This window comes from Otolemur garnettii, unplaced genomic scaffold (assembly GCF_000181295.1).
Source record: "Otolemur garnettii isolate 467f Iridium unplaced genomic scaffold, OtoGar3 scaffold00127, whole genome shotgun sequence".
Lineage (NCBI taxonomy): Eukaryota > Metazoa > Chordata > Mammalia > Primates > Galagidae > Otolemur > Otolemur garnettii.
In genome coordinates, this window is record NW_003852522.1 from 3,437,462 (window position 1) to 3,443,338 (window position 5,877).

Here is a 5,877-nt window from a genome sequence, read left to right on the forward strand (position 1 = left end):
AAAAAAAAAAAAAAAGAAAAAGAAAAAGAAAAAAGAAAAAAAAAGCCAGTGTGGCCAGTGCCTGTAGTCCCAGTTACTTGGGAGGCTGAGGGAAGAGAATCACTTGTGCCCAAGAATTAGCAGTTGCTGTGAGCTATCACACCAAAGCACTCTACTGGGGGAGACAAACCGAGACTCTGTCTCAGGGGGAAAAAAAAAAAGAGAGAAAGAAAAGAAAAAAGGCAGCACCCGGAGCTCAGTGGTTAGGATACTGGCCACATACACCAAGTCTGGCGGGTTTGAACCAGTCTGGGCCAGCTAAAAAACAATAATCATGGTCCAGGCGAGATGGCCCACACCTGTAATTCCAGTACTTGGGAGGCCAAGGTGGGTAAATTGCCTGAGCTCACAGGTTCGAGACCAGCCTGAGCCAGAGCAAGATCTCGTCTCTAAAAAAAAAAAAAAAGCCGGGCATTGTGGTGGTGCCTGTAGTCCCAGCTACTCTGGAGGCTGAGGCAAGAGGATTGTCTGACCACAAGAATTTAAGGTTGCTGTGAGCTATGACGCTACAGCACTCTCCTGAGAGTGAGAAAGTGAGACTCTGTCTCAAAAAAAAAATAAATAAGCAACACTGACAACTGCAACAACAACAAAAAAATTAGCTGGGCATTGTGGTGGGTGCCTGTAGTCCCACCTACTTGGAAGGCTGAGGCAAAAGAATCGCTTAAGCCCACGAGTCTGAGGTTGCTGTGAGCTGTTGACGCCATAGCACTCTATCCAGGGCCACAGCTTGAGACTCTGTCTCAAAACAAAAAAAAGAAAAGAAAGAATTTAAGAGTACTTATGGGCAGGCACATAATCCTAGTATACTTGGAGGCCAACGTGAAGTCGGAGACCAGCCATGGCACTCTACCCAGAAAGACAAACTGAAACTCTGCCTCAAAAAAAAAAAAAGAAAGAAAGAAAGAAAGAAAATAAAAGAGAACACTGCTACATCCCACATCTTGCTAAAGGAAAGAGGAGATGCTGTCTGCTGTCTACCAAGAGGCTGTCACATAAAAAGGCTTTTTCCCCATTAATGGCTCCACATGTTCCTTCCTATAGGCCAGTGGTTCTCAACCTGTGGGTTGAGACCCCCAACCCTTTCACAGGGGTCGCCTAAGACCATCAGAAAGCACATTACAATTCATAACAGTAGCAAAATTACAGTTATGAAGTAGCAAGGAAAGTAATTTTATGGTTGGGGGTTATCACAATATTGAGAACCACTGCCGGCCTTTAATCAGGAGCATCATATTTGTATGATCAAAATTAGCAGCTGCTCTTTGTAAGCGTGGTATTTGACAGAAGAATCTGAGGAAAAAAACAGCTTTAAATTTCTCACTCTCAGGAACATGAACCTCCAAAACTATTAATACTAAAAGCTAATGGAATTTTTGCCTACAGGCACTAGACATGTTCTATCAGGAGAAGAAAAAGAAAAATTGCAAACAATTTAGTACCTATCAGCTACAGAAAGAAGCTATCCAAGATCCACTTAGATAAAGAGACTGTTAAATAAGTGCCCAGTGCTGGCCGGACCAAGCATCGCCATCATCCCCCAGCCAGCAACCAAAACTAAGAAATACTTCAGGCAACAGTCAGGCCTGTACAGATTCCATTCACAGATCTCTTGCCTATGTAGGATCAAGATATCCACATAAAGAAGAGACAGTTCTGGGGCAAAGACTCCAACACTACTAGATAGGGACAGCAGCACCTCCCAGTGTCCTGGGATTTTCCTCCATCCTCTCCAGCTGTGAATGAAGCCATGGTTCCCACATTTCATTCAGTCTGAGCGGGTGCAGTAGCTACATCCCACGAGACCACACACAAAGCATCACACTCAAAGCATAGCGACAGTACTGTCAGCAATCCTTAGAGATTCCCAACCACAAATATCTGAGGAAAAGAGAACTTAAAAGACCTAAATTTGAATCCTAACTTCAGAAAGCATTTCTTGTTCTACCAGAGACCCCAAATATCAATCACACCACTCATTTTAAAGAGTAGAATCTTGAACAACCAGAAAGACAGACTAAAAATGACTGAATACTCAAGTCCAGACAATGAAGGCTTATCACTAAAATTCATGCATCCTTGCGGATCCATCCTGCTCCAACTTTAACTACTGAGATTACTTACTCTCCCCCAATTTGGTCGCTGAGCTGGGGGACAGAATGCAGATCAGCGCACACTTGGCATAATTCACCCAGGCATAGGATTAACTGGGGTAGAAACCCTTGAGTAACCACAGGAATGAAAATCAGTCAATTGACTGAGAAAATGCAGGTAAAAAAGGTTTTGAGCATCCATGTTCGGATCCCAATCTTACAGATTACGATACACCCAAACATCACAGTAGATCAGTTTGTGGGGACGCTACAAATCCTAAGCGATCTGAAAAACACTCAATTTCACTGAAAACACCTGAACTAAACAACAGGAAACCTATAAACCCTCTCAAGTTTGAATACTGATCTGAGGAAGGCCTGCCTGACCAGACATTTGGGAAACTGGAGAACCCACAAAGGTTTCCTCTGCAACCGGCGTCAGAAAGGGGTTTCCAAGGACCAGGTCCGACTTTCGCTGCCCTACGGGGACAAAAGGAGCCCACGTTTCCCGCCTCGGAAACCTAGTACCCTCCAGGAACCCATGGCGGGACGGAGACAAAAAAAGAAGGATGGGGTACGAAAAGGGGGTAACCCCGGACGGAATACTCCGGGCTCCAGGGGGTGTGTGCTCCCGACACGTGCGCGCGTAGCCTGGGCGCCACAACAGACAAAGCCCTGCCCCGGGGAGGTGGAGGCCCGGGCTCGGTGCGCGCGCCCTTCCCGCGCGTGGCGCCGCCGCCGGCCGAGGGGCCGCGAAGGGGGGAGCAGATGCGCGCGCACCGGGCCTTCGCCGCCGCCGCCATTTTGTTTCCTCGCACAATGGGGGAAGAGTAACGGCTGAGGGCGGGAGCAAGGCCGGCGCGAGAGGAATGAGCCAGGAGCAGGGGCAAGGGGACCAAGCGAAGGCGGAGGATGTAAGGAGCTTTGGCATTATCACTGCGACCCTTCAGTAGGGACAGAGTTGAGGAGGGCGGGGGAGGGGCAGAACGGGAGGGAGCCTGGCCGCCACATTGACACTTACCTTGTCAGCGTCCACTTTCCGGACCACAGCTGCTGACGCCACCCTCCTGCCACAGCCCGCCAGGGTCTCCCCCCAAAAGCCACGCGGTGCGCGCCGGGCTGCTGAGTCCAACTGCAATGGCGAGAAGAGGAGGAGGAGCCGGAGCCGGGGGCGAGCGAGCAGGCGCGCGCCGGAGAGGTGCGGGGGCACGTGACCGGCCGGAGCCCCGCCCCCTCGTCGTCGCTTTGCGGCAAGACGCAGGCCCAGCCTGAGTGGGAGGGAGAGATGAAAAGAGATAAGGAGGCGGGCTGTCATCACGTGAACAGAAGCGTGGGCGTTGCTTGGGTCGGTCACGTGCGTTCAGTCACTTTCCTTGCCTTTACAGAGCTTTGCTCTATCACGTGACAGGGGCGCTATCCGAACTTCCTCATCCACGTGACAAGGGCTAACCTCACTTTCCCAGGGTTGTATTGGTAGATCTATATCACTTGATAAGGTCATTGCTCTGGTTTGGCAATGGCTAGTTTTGAGCCGCCATTACCACGTGATGCGGGGTTGCACGCCTGCGCAGCAGCTACCTTACGCTAGTCGCTCTGAGTACGTTAACGGAAACGCCTCTAAGACTAGTGTGTGTTTCTTAGAGACCGGAGCTTCGTCAGGGATGTTCATCCTCCAGCGGGAATCAGAACAGTTCGTGGGAAATCCAGGGGTGGGACTTAAAGGCGCTCAGCCACAGGCAGCCCTGACGGTTATGAGTAAGGGCACCAATGACTGGGTGCCTTCTTAGGAGCTTAGTGTCGTCGAATCCTCCCAGGTCCCACGTGAGGTCCCTACTGTACCGTCTGTGATTAAACTAAATTCCTGGGTAGGGTTGGCGCTCATAGGCAGGTTGACAGATCCCCGCGTTGCAGGAATTTGGAGCAAGAGGAGCAAGGTGTTGAAAATGGAGAGAAGTCGTTCAAAACGTACTGGTTAATATAGGTCTTCTGTGCAAAAACGTACAGAGTAGCGAATTAAAGGATTGCAGAATTCTGGGCGGTGCCGCGTCTGTGGTTCAAAGGAGTAGGGCGCTGGCCCCATATACCGGAGGTGGTGGGTTCAAACCCAGCCCTGGATCAAAAAAAAAAGGATGCAGAATCCTTAGGCCTGGGGCGGTGGCTCATGCCTGTAATCCCAGCATTCTGGGAGGCCGAGGCAGGTGGATAGCCTGAGCTCAGGAATTGGAGAGCAGCTTGAGAAAGAGCGAGACACCGTCTCTTTAAAAAAAAAAAAAAAAAAAGCCGGGCATTGTGGCGGGTGCCTGTAGTCCCCGCTACTCGGGAGAATCGCTTGAGCCCAAAAGTTTGAAGTCTCTGAGCCATGATGCCACGGCACTCAACCCTAGGGTGACTGAGTGAGAAAAAAAAAAAAAAAAACATGTGCGCGCCTGTAGTCCTAGCTACTTGGGAGGCTGAAGCAAGAGAATCACTTAAGCCTAAGAGTTTGAGGTTACCGTGAGCTGTGATGCAACAGTACTTTACAGAGGGTGACATAGTGAGACTTTGTCTCCAAAAAAGTAAAAGATGCAGAAACCAGTGCCTGCCCTTGGTTTGAGTCCTGTGTGATGCACTTGCCTGAGTCTCTGTTTTCTCATCTAGGAAATAGGGATAATTGATTTTTTTTTTTAAATAGAGTCTCACTCTCTGTTGTCATGACTGGAGTGCCTTAGAATCAAAGTATCGCAGCATCCTGAAATTCCTCGGTACAAGTGATCTTGCCTCAGCCTCCGGAGTAGCTGGGACTATAGGTGCCTGCCGCAAAGCCCAGATGGTTTTTTCTGTTTTTAGTAGAGACGAGGTTTGACTCTTGCTCAAGCTGGTCTCTTAACTCCTGAGCTCAAGCAATCCACCTGCCTCGATCTTTCAAGAGTGCTAGGATTGCATGCGTGAGCCACCTCTCCCAGTCTCTCCCCAAGGCAGAGACCAACAATGTATATTTGCAGGACACATTCCTCCAAATTCTTAGCTATTCTAAAGAAAGTGTATGGTTATATAGCACACCTTCTGCTCTTCTAATTTATTTATATTTTACTTAAGTTTTTTTTTTTTTTTTGAGACAGAGCCTGGGTAGAGTGCTGTGGCCTTACAGCTCACAGCAACCTCCAACTACTGGGCTCGCTAAGCGATTCTTCTGCCTCCGCCTCCCAAGTAGCTGGGACAGGCGCCTGCCACAACGCCTAGCTAATTTTTAGTTGCAGCCATCATTGTTGTTTGGCGAGCCTGGGGTGGATTCGAACCCACCAGTTCAGGTGTATGTGGCTGGCACTTTAGCCGCTTGAGCTACAGGCGCCAAGCTTTGTTTTTCTTTTTGAGACCTACTCTCATTCTGTTGCCCTAGGTAGAGTGCTGTGGTACATGATATAAAATGTCAAACTTGAAAAAGGATATCAGAGAGTGAAATCAATCTCCTTCCTTCAGACACCTTTTACTTGGCAGACATGGTAAAATGTTTTTATGTATCAAGATGTATAATTGAGGCTTGAGGCCTGTGGCTCAAGCAGCTAAGGTGCAACCAAAAAATGGCCGGGCACCTGTAGTCCCAGCTACTTGGGAGACGGAAGCAGGAGACTCCCTTGAGCCCAGGAGTTGGAGGTTGCTGTGAGCTGTGATGCCATGGCACTCTACTGAGGGTGACAGCTTGAGGCTCTGTCTCAAAAAAAAAGATGTGGCTCGGCGCCTATAGCTCAACCGGCTAAGGCGCCAGCCA

The 5,877-nt window shown here is 49.3% G+C and overlaps 1 protein-coding gene across 6 annotated transcripts in view; it reads right to left on the minus strand.

The window, feature by feature from the left end:
* Positions 1-3,285, minus strand: part of ILF3 (interleukin enhancer binding factor 3) — a 48,785-nt gene extending 45,500 nt beyond the window's left edge. For all 6 annotated transcript variants that reach the window (XM_023518014.1, XM_012810201.2, XM_012810202.2 and 3 more), the window contains exon 1: positions 3,154-3,285. The gene's annotated coding sequence lies outside the window, so the exon portion shown is untranslated. The remainder of the gene's footprint in view (positions 1-3,153) is intronic.
* Between the last annotated feature and the right edge of the window lie 2,592 nt (positions 3,286-5,877).